We start from the raw sequence: 12,952 nt of genomic DNA, 5'->3' as shown, positions 1-12,952 counted from the left end.
GAGGCTCTCCTGAATCCAGTTTTTTTTGCAGCCATATGCCTCAATGTTTGGAAACTAATTGATATATGAGATGCTCATGATCAGATGTCGAACACTTCGTAATATGTGAAAAAACAGTAATAAAGTGATCGCGTTTGAACATCAAATCTGTTTGATTTAAATATTAGCACACACCGACCCCGTGAAGCTATAAAAGAAGTGTGCCTTATGGGATAACGTTTTAGTTTAAATTCAAACCACGCCCGTGTCGTTCGGTCGCATGATTTCCTCGACACCGCCTAAGCTCTTCAGATTATGGGACGTTGGAATCGGTAGCTAAGGAAATGTATTAAGAACACTTAATGTGTATAGTTACCAGTCACGTTTTCTGTGGAGTGAACGACAATTAGAGGTATGATGATACTAAATGAAGTTGACGAAAATAACAAACGCAAACAGTGAAGTGTTAATATGAACATGGCTAGCAGATCCGATATGAAAGTATGAATTCATCGGATAAATAAAGTGAAACGAAATGATATACCATCTGAAGAAACTATCGTTGTGAACTGGACTATTATGCGTACTTTTTAAGAATCGCATAAGTGACAATTCTCCGGTACGACGGCGATTTTGCATATTTGTATGAACTGAAGCATGCTATTTGTTTTCATTGTACGTGATCAGATAAGATTTTCAATTATTAGCCTCAACATAGACTGCAGTGTGACCACTTTATTTCTCTAGATATAATGTATTCCATAATAAACCCGACGAGGACAACTTTTCATTTAATTTGGAATAACTATGTATGCGTCACAATGCATCTTGTTTTAAATATTTTCATACATAATGAGCGAGTATGTGAGACTATGTGATCCATTATACCAAAACGAAAAGATAGCGCAATTCCAGCTAATATAAAAAAAGGTAGGATTTGGCAAAGTGAATCAATGCTCATTATAATGACTACAGGAGGAAACTGCCTAGCTATCGGCATGCAATCAATAGTACGAGTATACACTAGTGTGTATTTAAAAAAAAGTTAAGCGAATATCAAATATTTTATAGAAACTTTACGACACGTTTTAATGCTAAAGTTTATCTAATCTACACTCTTGACCAGTTTTAATTGACATCTTTATTCATACTACCAACTTAGTTTCCGACATAAACCAAAGGTAATATTTCTTAATTTAATTCAATTTCTTCAATGATGATCAAGCTGCAGTTTAGTTGCAATGTAGCTTTGGCTTGATCTATGCAACAAATTTTCAATTGTGTTGTGAATAATCAGAGTGCATCTCTTTCAATTTTAGTAGATTCCTGGCAAGCACAATCAAAAAGGAATTATCTTATGTTGAAAGGCGAGAGTGTCTAGTTTACCATTTGTATCGATAAGATAAACGTGTACACGATTCCATCCTGTGTTACAACTTAAATGATAATGAACCTAAATCAAATAAACGGAAGGGATACAGACCATTGAACCGCGGGTTGAGGAGGAAATCTCAAGAATAGTCAAGTGTAGTCACCGGCGCAATTCATTGCTTGGTGTTACATACAGAGGTTCACGGAGAAAATGCATTCTTTGTATTTTTTGTCATTTTTTTATTCAAATACCCAATACAGACTTCTCAAATACATTTGAAGTCGGATCATATTCCAAAATACAGTAGAACCCCAATTACCCGCGAGCGGATGATCCACGGTGCGGGTTTTTCGCGACAACGAGTTCCATGGGAAATCAATAAGTGTTCCCGGAATTTGTTAGTGAGTGGTAAGAACATGCTCTTTTGTTTAGGTCATGGCTTTTACATTATTTGTCCACTAGTGTACATGATCTTATAGATGGACAGTTTAATGATTTCTGTATTGATAAAACATAGTTTTCATGCTGAAACATCTTTTTTCGTGTTAACACCTTATTTTTAGTTCCTTATTGCGTTATCCGTGGTTTTCGTCAGAATCGGGGTTCTACTGTACTTGAAGGACATGGAATGAGATCATTTTTGATTTTTCATTCGGGCATAGATAGTGCAATGTTGTCATTATTGTCCCTGTTGGGTAACGGGGGCTCACCGGGCAGTTCAACGGGACGGGCAACGGGCAATGTCTCGGGGATGGTTAACTCTGGATGGTCCAGCAGTGACACGACACGTGCATCGGCAGTGGAGTGTCCAAAGAACTGGTGAATCTGGCGAAGCAGCAGCAGACGATCTTATTCAGCACACCTATCACACTAACCACTATAGAGAAAGTACTCCCAACGAAGCAAAATAGTAGCAACCAGCAAAAATACGGGGAAAACGGACTTTCGGGAGCGATAAACAATGAACCTTCCAATTACGTTCTACGTTGTGTATGGAATCTATTTATTATGGTAAGCTTTACAAAAGGCAATACAATAGAGGCAATAGAGGAAGTAGATTGATGCCAATTGCTACGAAATATTTCAGCGGTACACGGATAGTCCCATTTGATATCCATCAGTCCCTACGAATACAAATTGTGTATCTCGCAGTAAGCTATTTGCTTCAACTCATTTGTCGGGGCGAAACAAAGACATTTTCTCCATAGGGAAAGGTGGGGGAAGACGGTCAGTCGGGGTAAGATGGCCACTCTCTAGATCAGGGGTTTTCAGATTTTTTTATGGCAGAGCACTTTTTATAGCAAAAACATTTGACGGAGCACCTGCATTTTTTAATCAAAAAAACAAATCCTATTTGCATTGACATTACCCAACTGGGAACAACTCTATTTCGATTGCTCGTCACATTTACGCTACACCTGAGCCGAAGTAAACAAGATAAATCACTATATACCCAGTGAAATTAGATTAAAGAATGTTTTTTTCAAGTGGGAGCATTGGCTATAACTTCGCGAAGCACAAATTTCCCGCGGAGCACCATTTGAAAACCCCTGCTCTGGATTATTGAAACAATAAACTATTGGACAATTACGATACACAATTTTAGTGTATTGCATTAACCTCGATTATGTATACCCATTTTGACGTGTGTATAGGTGAAACGTTATGACATAACAACAAAAATAAACTTTTGAGATGGCGGCGAGCACCGATTCATAATTTTGCTCGCTAGAACTTTAGTGTTTTAGTGGCGAATCTTTACATGTCTCATGAAACCAATGTTATAATAGAGTAATTCCAAATGAAATCGACAAATGATAAAACATGAGTATTTTTGATTCGAATGAAAGTGTGTATTCCGTTTAGGTTAGAGGAAATATGAGTTTTCCACAGCAATTGGGAATTTTTTGACTCAAGCGTAACTTTTAAAAAGGGCGTATCGATTTGAGTAAGAGAAATATTTGATAATTTATATCTCAAAAAATATGAGTCGTACCGAAATAGTGTCTTAGAAAGAGTTATAGAGTATTGATGGTTAAATATGAAAAAATGTACACTGAGAAAAAAAATTAGTACTCTTTTTTTTATTTACAAAATAAAAATTCAATTTTCAATATTCAATACATATTTTTTATTTTTTTTTTAATTTATTCATACAAAATAGAAGTCATGCAGAAAATGTAAAAAATATGCCCAAGATGGTAAAACAATTTTTGACGAAATTTGTGGAACATCGAATTTTTAGGAAATTTTCGAAACTTCGAATTTTTGTATGTTAACAATCATTTTTAGCCACAAATTATGAATCCTGATGTGATTTAAAACAAAAAAAAGTCACAGAAGGTTGTGTCCGAGACACGACCGCATAGTTGACGTAGGATTACGTTAGGCTATCTGTCGCATGCTGATTTTGGATGTTTGAAAAAATATATTGTTAAACTCTTTGATAATGATCTGATGGCCCTGAAAAGGGTCGTTTGGTTTGGTTGTTGGGTATTTTTTGTTTTTTGGCAGCGGTAGCTTTTTCGGAGCCGCTGCTGCTTATTTCTGTTTTTATTTTGGTGGTTTTCGTTGACACCATCACGTCGAGCTAAACGGCGAATAGCGAGTTTGATACACTGGATATTGTCATGTAGAACCTTACGATACGCTTCGATCCTCCTCCTTGCCGCATGAGGTCATGTTGGTTGATGTTGATCTGATGTGACCACACTTAAAACACTAAAAACATATATGTTTACCGATCTGAGCGTCGAACAAAATGAGAAATCTGACTGAGCAGCAGCATCAGCAGAAAGAGAGAACATGCCTGAAACTTTCTGCTCATGATGTTTGCTGTTGCCATCAGTACTGGACCGATGCGGGACACAGCTCGATTGTTGATGTTAGGCCTCGATGTTTACCGCCGCTGCTGCTGCTACTGCCACTTAAGTTCGATATGAGACACAGCTCAATTGTTGGCCGCTCAGATTCGATGCTTCGATGTCTTGAAGTTCACTGCTGCACTTTCACGATTCCAAGAAGCGTGTGCTCGCACTTCTGAGAGCGTGCCCGAAATGCTCCGCTCGCGATGCTTGCTGCTGCCACTAGTAGTAGTAGTAGTAGTAGTTTGCCGCTGCTTATACTGCCATAGAAGCTTGATGTGAGGCACAGCTAGCCTATTGACCACACAGCTTCGATGCTCGTCTATATATGGGCCGCGTCCACTGCTGCTGCTCTCCACTGTTGTCCGTTCCACGTCCGTTGTAAAAATGAATAAAATCCACGAACGCTCCATCCTTTTATATCATTTGGTATGTGTGAAGTAGGCGCCTCCTACTCGATTGTCATGCAGCTTGCCGGTGAACGAACGAATCGGGCGCGAAAAAGAAATGACGTCAATTTCGATCAATCAGGCCTAGGTATCTTCTGTTTGGATAGTGGTTGAGATTTTTTAATTGTTCGATTGTTAGTAACATGTTATATATTATTTTATTCAATGTGAAAAATTATTATGGAGTGCCGACAACGTATGATGCAAACATCTCATCAATCCATCATTAAATGAATCAGCAATAAGCGTTTGAAATTGGACGGGTCGCTCATTTATTTTCTAACGATCATTTATTTTCAAACCGGGAAGCAGTTGACATACTACGCTGCGCTTTTATGTACATGAAAAACCACTTTTAACATGCGGGGGAAAAATCTTATATGAAAATTGCCAGATGTCAATGTTGCCAAGCGTAGTTATTGATGGTTAACCCTTCCGTTACGAGCGTCGTCTATAGACGACATCCGCGCGACGAGCTGTGTGCACGAGCGTCGTCTTTAGACGACATGAAATTCATACTGCTCTTCGATCACACCAGCGCGATGTGCATACTTTTCGGCGTAGTGCTCCGTACAGGGGTAGCACTTCGGCGGAGCACACTGCCGTAATAAAAGGGTTAAACCTACGCCGAACCGAATAGAATAGCGATGAACGCACCCATATCACGAACTTCGACATTTGATTTGCTATTATGGTGCTACTCGCCCGTGTAGTTCGCGCAAAGGCATCGGCAAAATATTATTTTAGAAAATTCCTTGAGGCATGACCGGAGCCGTTTCGCTATATATATATATATATATATATATATATATATATATATATATATATATATATATATATATATATATATATATATATATATATATATATATATATCCTTGTACACACCCTTGAAGCACCGTGTTTGTGAATTGCTCGAACCTCCTTTGCAATCCGCAACGCCTCACATTCCTTCTGGAAGCTATCGAGGTAGTCGTCCACATAGTGGTTGAAAACGATTCCCTCTACCGCTCTTGGAAATTGATCTGCAAACTGCTGCGCGTTCCAATTTTTTACATATTGCGCGGTGGCCGGGGAGCTAGATGATCCAAATGTTGCCACATCCATTATATAGATGTCTGGAGGCTGCGATGGATCGGTTCGAAATATGAATCGTTGGGCGTGTCTATCTTCTGATCTGATTCCAATTTGATAAAACATCTCTCTTATGTCAGCGCTCACCGCCACCCGGAACTGGCGGAATCGGAAGAGCACTGATGGTAACGAAGCCAGTTGATCGGGCCCTTTTAGGAGGAACGTATTAAGGGAGAGACCATCCACTTTTGCTGAGGCGTCCCAAATCAGATGGATTTTATCCGGCTTTTTCGGGTTCACCACCACACCCAAAGGCAAGTACCACGTGCGACGGGGGTTTGCAGCCATCAACTCATCTTTTGTAGCGCGATGAGCGTATCCCTTGATCAAATACTCGTCGATCTTTTTCATTAGCTTTTTTTTCATATCATATCAAAATCATCGCATTTGAAAATGAGTCCCGACTCGATGCGATCATCTACTCGCACGGGTGTCTTTTGGAGAATATCCATCGCTCACTTCACATCTTTTGACACATTAGTTGTCTTTGGTTGAACACCCACGACTTCAGTAGTGAAAAAGGCCTTCAGAGATTCGTCCATCGAGCGATCATCGTTGATAGATGAAAATGACATAGAGCGTCTGGCGAACGTTTGCCACCATACACGCACCACCCAAGCCTTGTCTTCACTGCGGTTGGTTCATCATATTCCCCCTCATGCGACTTCAATGGAACGGCAAGCCTGACGTTGTCCAAACCAATCAACAATTGCGGTTTCGCCTCGCTGTAACTTTTAACTGGCAGTCTCCGCAAATGCTGATATCTTTTAGTCAGTTGATTGAATTGTAGACTCTGGGTTGGCAAATCTAACGATTCGATAGTTCCCACGTCTGTTACTAAAAATCTCCTTTTTTTCTCCTAAACCAGAAATATCAAACGAAACACGTCAACACCCAACTGCGTTGCCAAGCTGTCCTCGATCATGGTCAACGACGATCCTTCGTCTAAGAAGGCGAATGTGTCTATAGAAGTTGTCCCATTGTAAAGAGTAACCGGGAGTATTCGAAAGAAAAGAGTGGGTAACGTTTGATGAACGTGATGATCAACAGACTGCTCTTGCTCTGATGATATTGGTGATCTAGTAGTTGAATGTAGAAGAGGGTGATGTCGTGCCTGGCATCCGTCGATTTCACATCGCAACGTGCTGCGGCAAGCTCTCCGACCATGTCCAAATAAACAGGTTCGGCAGAGACTTAAGCACTGAACTTTCTTCCATCGATCATCGATTGATAACGATTTAAAGAACTTACATTCCCTTGCTTTGTGGCCTTCCTTCGCACACACTGAGCATTCCAGTTTTACAGATCGTCCTCCTTTCTAGGAGTCGGTTTCGTCGACTCTCTTATTTCTTTCGTTCGCGCTTGAGTCGGTGGTGTGTATTAAACTGCGATCTGGTTGCTTAGACTTTCCACGGCGATCTAAGCTCCCAGGTCCAGAATATGAGGAAACACTGTATGCGTCTACCACGATTTCGTCCATAAAACTAGTGAAAGCCTTCAAATCAACGGTTACCTGGTTTCTTCTGAAACTTGCCCATTTCATACGATATTCTGCCGGCAATCCAGCATGTCGGCCGCGATTATATGGTCGCACAACGCCTGTACAGTCGTGCCGAATTCAATTATCGTTTCTAACCGATCGGCTCTTGGTGTTGATGACGATTTTACTTTTTCGATGAGTGACTCTATCAAGAGTTCCGATCGTCCATATCGCATCCGCGCATCCGCAAAGCCTCTATGACGTGAGGAACTGAACCTGGGAGGATCAGCCTGCTTACAGATTCCCAAGCAGCCCCTTTGAGACAGCGTTGCAGCCGGATCATATTTTCTCCTGCGCTGTACCCACATGCTTCGGTAGTGTATTTGTAATTACTTATAAACATGGGCCAATCAGCTGGATTGCCCGTGAAGGTTGGTAGGTCCCGTGGTAAAACCTGCAGTGCTGCTAGCTGATTTGGCGTCGGTCTAGAATGATAAACTTGTGGTAATATTGATAAATCATTTCTTTCACCGCGTGGGTATCGATTTAATGTTTGATACGAGGGCGCGCTAAGTCGCTGCTGCTCTGGTAGGATTGTATCACGAATCGGCACGTTGCGTAGCGGCATTGGATCTAGGCCTAGGACGGGTCCTTGCTGCTTCAGCGGAACTTTAGATTTTATGTTAAGTTCTTTTTCCAAGCGCACTTTCGGACCTGGCTGCTTAACACCGTCCGATCCAGGTTCTCCTATACGATTTTTCCCTGGATTGACATCGTTCGTTCGTATTTTCGGAATGGCTCCTTTGTTCGTCTATCATTGTCGTTGACAATTTATCCTCCGGTACCACCTGCAGTTCTTTCAGCTGGTCGCTCAGCTGTAGCGACATTAGTTGAGTTTGGCGTATCTCCAATGGTAAATGTCCTACGTTCAGTTTCGGTTTCGGATGTATCGATGACGCGTTCTGCTGGGATTCGTTTGCACTAATACAGTCTCCTCCAACCGCGCCTTCTTGTTCCACTTCCTTCCCTGGGTTAGACAAATGGCTATTCTCATTGATCTGCTTCTCCATTGACTCTTCTATTCACTCAGTTCCTGCTCCACCAACTCCGACGGATTTCTGCACCCACTCGTTCACCGCACTTTGCTGCTCATAGCATTACGTTGACTTCTAATACTCCGGGTTTCTTCTTCTTCTTCCAACGTTTGTTCCATCAGGCGATACTTTTCCTCTATATATTTCTTCTCCAGTTGCAGTTCTAGCTCTTTTTGATCTAACTCCTTCTTTTCTGCCAAACGCTGTAAATTCAGCTCCGCGCGTGCCTTCCTGGTAGATGAAGAAATTGTCGACAACGACACTGGTGAGGCGGGCACGCATCTGCAGCAAATCCATTCACGGTCTTTAACCGAGTCGTTTACTCCAGCACATGAGTAGTGCCACCACTGGTGGTAACGATTGCAAGCCACAATATCATCGGCCGCGTTTGGTCTTTTACATGCTACACAGTAGAAAGATGTATGAGGATCGGATGTTTCATCGAGGTTAGGATTTTCGGCCATCGTTGCGAATTCTTGAAGAAATGTTCCGGTAAAAATAAAAAATGCCCGGTCTTGATAGCGAATAGCTTCAAGCTAAAAAATACATTTATTTTTATTTATATCCATTTACTTTTATATGAATTACTTACAATTCGGTGCACTTCTAGGCAAATAAATCAAATTCAATAGTCTTTACAAATTTTAGATTTCAGTTGTTAACGCTTCTCTGTCACTATACAAAATGGTTTTATAAAGTGATTCTCTATAGACTCTTGTGCTATAAACCATAATCTAATTAATTTCAGGCAAAGCTGCCAGAGTTTCAGTTCGTGTGGCGACAATAATGACTACAGAGATAAAGGTCCAAATTTCAAATCAATCGGTCAACAGAAAAGGGGTCAAATTTCTATATATATATATATATATATATATATATATATATATATATATATATATATATATATATATATATATATATATATATATATATATATATATATATATATATATATATATATATATATATATATATATATGCATACATATGTCATTCGCCTCCCTTACCGCATCCAGTCAGGTTGGTTGATGGAAAGTATGTTTCTGACGTGATAAGTTTCCTGTTAGTTGCACATGATCAAAGAAAATATAAAAGTAAACAGTATTTTTGATCGTAGTATTATATCATTTTTATGATAAGTGGAAAACAATAAATTAAACTCTTTCGTTTCAAAGCAATATCGAAAGTCCTGAAAAGGACTGGAATGGTTAAATGGGTTGTACGGAATCTGCTGCGTGCTAATGTGAGGTTTCAGTCGGATGTAGCAGTTGTTAACTTTTTGGCAGCGGTAGTTTTTTCGGAGTCGCTGCTGCTTTCCTTGGCTTTGGCATCTTCAGCTTCTGTGCGTCGGTTTGCAAGGGTTTCGTTGACACCATCACGGTGAGCTAAACAACGGATAGCGGGTTTGATACACTGGATGTTGTCATGTGGAACCTTGCGATACACTCTTCCTCAACCGGATCCTTTGTCTCCTTTACCTCCATAACCGCATCCAATTGTATTGGTTGATGTGAACAGGAGTACCAGCAATGCACACTAGAAACACATATGTTTATCGATCTGAGCGTCCAACAAGAATGAGAAATCTGACTGAGTAGCAGCAGCAGCAGCAGTAGAGAAAGAGAGCATGCTTGAAACTCTCTACTCATGATGTTGGTTGTTGCCAACAGTAGTGGACCGATGCGAGACACAGCTCGATTGTTGAGGTTCAGCCTTGATATTTACCGCCGCTGCTGCTGCTACTGCCACTTATGTGAGACACAGCTCAATTGTTGGCCGCTCAGATTCGATACTGCACTTTCACGATGCCAAGAAACGTTCTCGCATTTCTGACGGAGAGAGCGTGCCTGAAACGATCCGCTCGTGATGCTTGCTGCTGCCACTAGTAGTAGACCGGTTTCAACAACCGTTGCTACTGTTTGCCGCTGCTTATGCTGCCATAGAAGCTCGATGTGAGACACAGCTCGCATTTAGACCGCTCAACTTCTATGCTCGCCTATATATTAGCCGCTTTCACTGCTGCTGCTCTCCACTTGTTGTTATCCGTTCCACATCCGTTGTAAGAATGAATGAGATCCACGAATGCTCCTTCCTTTTATATCATTTGGTATGTGTGAAGTAGGCGCCTCCTACTCGATTGCCATGCAGCTTGCCGGTGAGAGAACGAATCGGGCGCGAAAAAGAAATGACGTCAATTTCGACCAATCAGGACTGGGTATCTCTGTTTGGATAGGGGTTGAATTTTTTCAATTGTTCGATAGTTAGTTATATGATATATACTATTTTATTCAATGTGAAAAATTGTTATGGAGTGCCGTAATCGTTTGATGCAAAAATCTCATCAATCCATCATGAAATGAATGAGTAACAAGCGTTTGAAATTGGACATTTTTCACGATGCGATCGATTTTCATTTTTCAATTTGTACCCCAATATGTTCCCGAAAGACGTAATCCTACGTCAAAAGGTTATTATCAATCTCCTTCTAAATGTAGCCATTCTCGAAATATTTAAAAAAATATTTCTAATTTATTGTCTTTTTAAACGGTTTTATTTAGCTTGCCCTGTAATCTGTTTGTATATTTGTATGTTTGTAACTTTGTAACGTGTTTGTCTGTAGCGCTGACCCACATTAATAGAAATTTGACCCCTTTTCTGTTGACCGATTGATTTGAAATTTGGACCTTTATCTCTGTAGTCATTATTGTCGCCACACGAACTGAAACTCTGGCAGCTTTGCCTGAAATTAATTAGATTATGGTTTATAGCACAAGAGTCTATAGAGAATCACTTTATAAAACCATTTTGTATAGTGACAGAGAAGCGTTAACAACTGAAATCTAAAATTTGTAAAGACTATTGAATTTGATTCATTTGCCTAGAAGTGCACCGAATTGTAAGTAATTCATATAAAAGTAAATGGATATAAATAAAAATAAATGTATTTTTTAGCTTGAAGCTATTCGCTATCAAGACCGAGCATTTTTTATTTTTACCGGAACATTTCTTCAAGAATTCGCAACGATGGCCGAAAATCCTAACCTCGATGAAACATCCGATCCTCATACATCTTTCTACTGTGTAGCATGTAAAAGACCAAACGCGGCCGATGATATTGTGGCTTGCAATCGTTACCACCAGTGGTGGCACTACTCATGTGCTGGAGTAAACGACTCGGTTAAAGACCGTGAATGGATTTGCTGCAGATGCGTGCCCGCCTCACCAGTGTCGTTGTCGACAATTTCTTCATCTACCAGGAAGGCACGCGCGGAGCTGAATTTACAGCGTTTGGCAGAAAAGAAGGAGTTAGATCAAAAAGAGCTAGAACTGCAACTGGAGAAGAAATATATAGAGGAAAAGTATCGCCTGATGGAACAAACGTTGGAAGAAGAAGAAGAAACCCGGAGTATTAGAAGTCAACGTAATGCTATGAGCAGCAAAGTGCGGTGAACGAGTGGGTGCAGAAATCCGTCGGAGTTGGTGGAGCAGGAACTGAGTGAATAGAAGAGTCAATGGAGAAGCAGATCAATGAGAATAGCCATTTGTCTAACCCAGGGAAGGAAGTGGAACAAGAAGGCGCGGTTGGAGGAGACTGTATTAGTGCAAACGAATCCCAGCAGAACGCGTCATCGATACATCCGAAACCGAAACTGAACGTAGGACATTTACCATTGGAGATACGCCAAACTCAACTAATGTCGCTACAGCTGAGCGACCAGCTGAAAGAACTGCAGGTGGTACCGGAGGATAAATTGTCAACGACAATGATAGACGAACAAAGGAGCCATTCCGAAAATACGAACGAACGATGTCAATCCAGGGAAAAATCGTATAGGAGAACCTGGATCGGACGGTGTTAAGCAGCCAGGTCCGAAAGTGCGCTTGGAAAAAGAACTTAACATAAAATCTAAAGTTCCGCTGAAGCAGCAAGGACCCGTCCTAGGCCTAGATCCAATGCCGCTACGCAACGTGCCGATTCGTGATACAATCCTACCAGAGCAGCAGCGACTTAGCGCGCCCTCGTATCAAACATTAAATCGATACCCACGCGGTGAAAGAAATGATTTATCAATATTACCACAAGTTTATCATTCTAGACCGACGCCAAATCAGCTAGCAGCACTGCAGGTTTTACCACGGGACCTACCAACCTTCACGGGCAATCCAGCTGATTGGCCCATGTTTATAAGTAATTACAAATACACTACCGAAGCATGTGGGTACAGCGCAGGAGAAAATATGATCCGGCTGCAACGCTGTCTCAAAGGGGCTGCTTGGGAATCTGTAAGCAGGCTGATCCTCCCAGGTTCAGTTCCTCACGTCATAGAGGCTTTGCGGATGCGCGGATGCGATATGGACGATCGGAACTCTTGATAGAGTCACTCATCGAAAAAGTAAAATCGTCATCAACACCAAGAGCCGATCGGTTAGAAACGATAATTGAATTCGGCACGACTGTACAGGCGTTGTGCGACCATATAATCGCGGCCGACATGCTGGATTGCCGGCAGAATATCGTATGAAATGGGCAAGTTTCAGAAGAAACCAGGTAACCGTTGATTTGAAGGCTTTCACTAGTT

General features: G+C 41.1%; 1 protein-coding gene across 2 annotated transcripts in view; it reads left to right on the top strand.

Moving 5' to 3' along the window:
- The first annotated feature begins 235 nt into the window (after positions 1-235).
- Positions 236-12,952, top strand: part of LOC129776957 (sodium/hydrogen exchanger 9B2) — a 74,484-nt gene continuing 61,767 nt past the window's right edge. For both annotated transcript variants that reach the window (XM_055782937.1, XM_055782936.1), the window contains exon 1: positions 236-391. The gene's annotated coding sequence lies outside the window, so the exon portion shown is untranslated. The remainder of the gene's footprint in view (positions 392-12,952) is intronic.

This window comes from Toxorhynchites rutilus, chromosome 3, assembly GCF_029784135.1.
Source record: "Toxorhynchites rutilus septentrionalis strain SRP chromosome 3, ASM2978413v1, whole genome shotgun sequence".
Lineage (NCBI taxonomy): Eukaryota > Metazoa > Arthropoda > Insecta > Diptera > Culicidae > Toxorhynchites > Toxorhynchites rutilus.
This window is presented reverse-complemented; position numbering and strand designations above follow the sequence as displayed.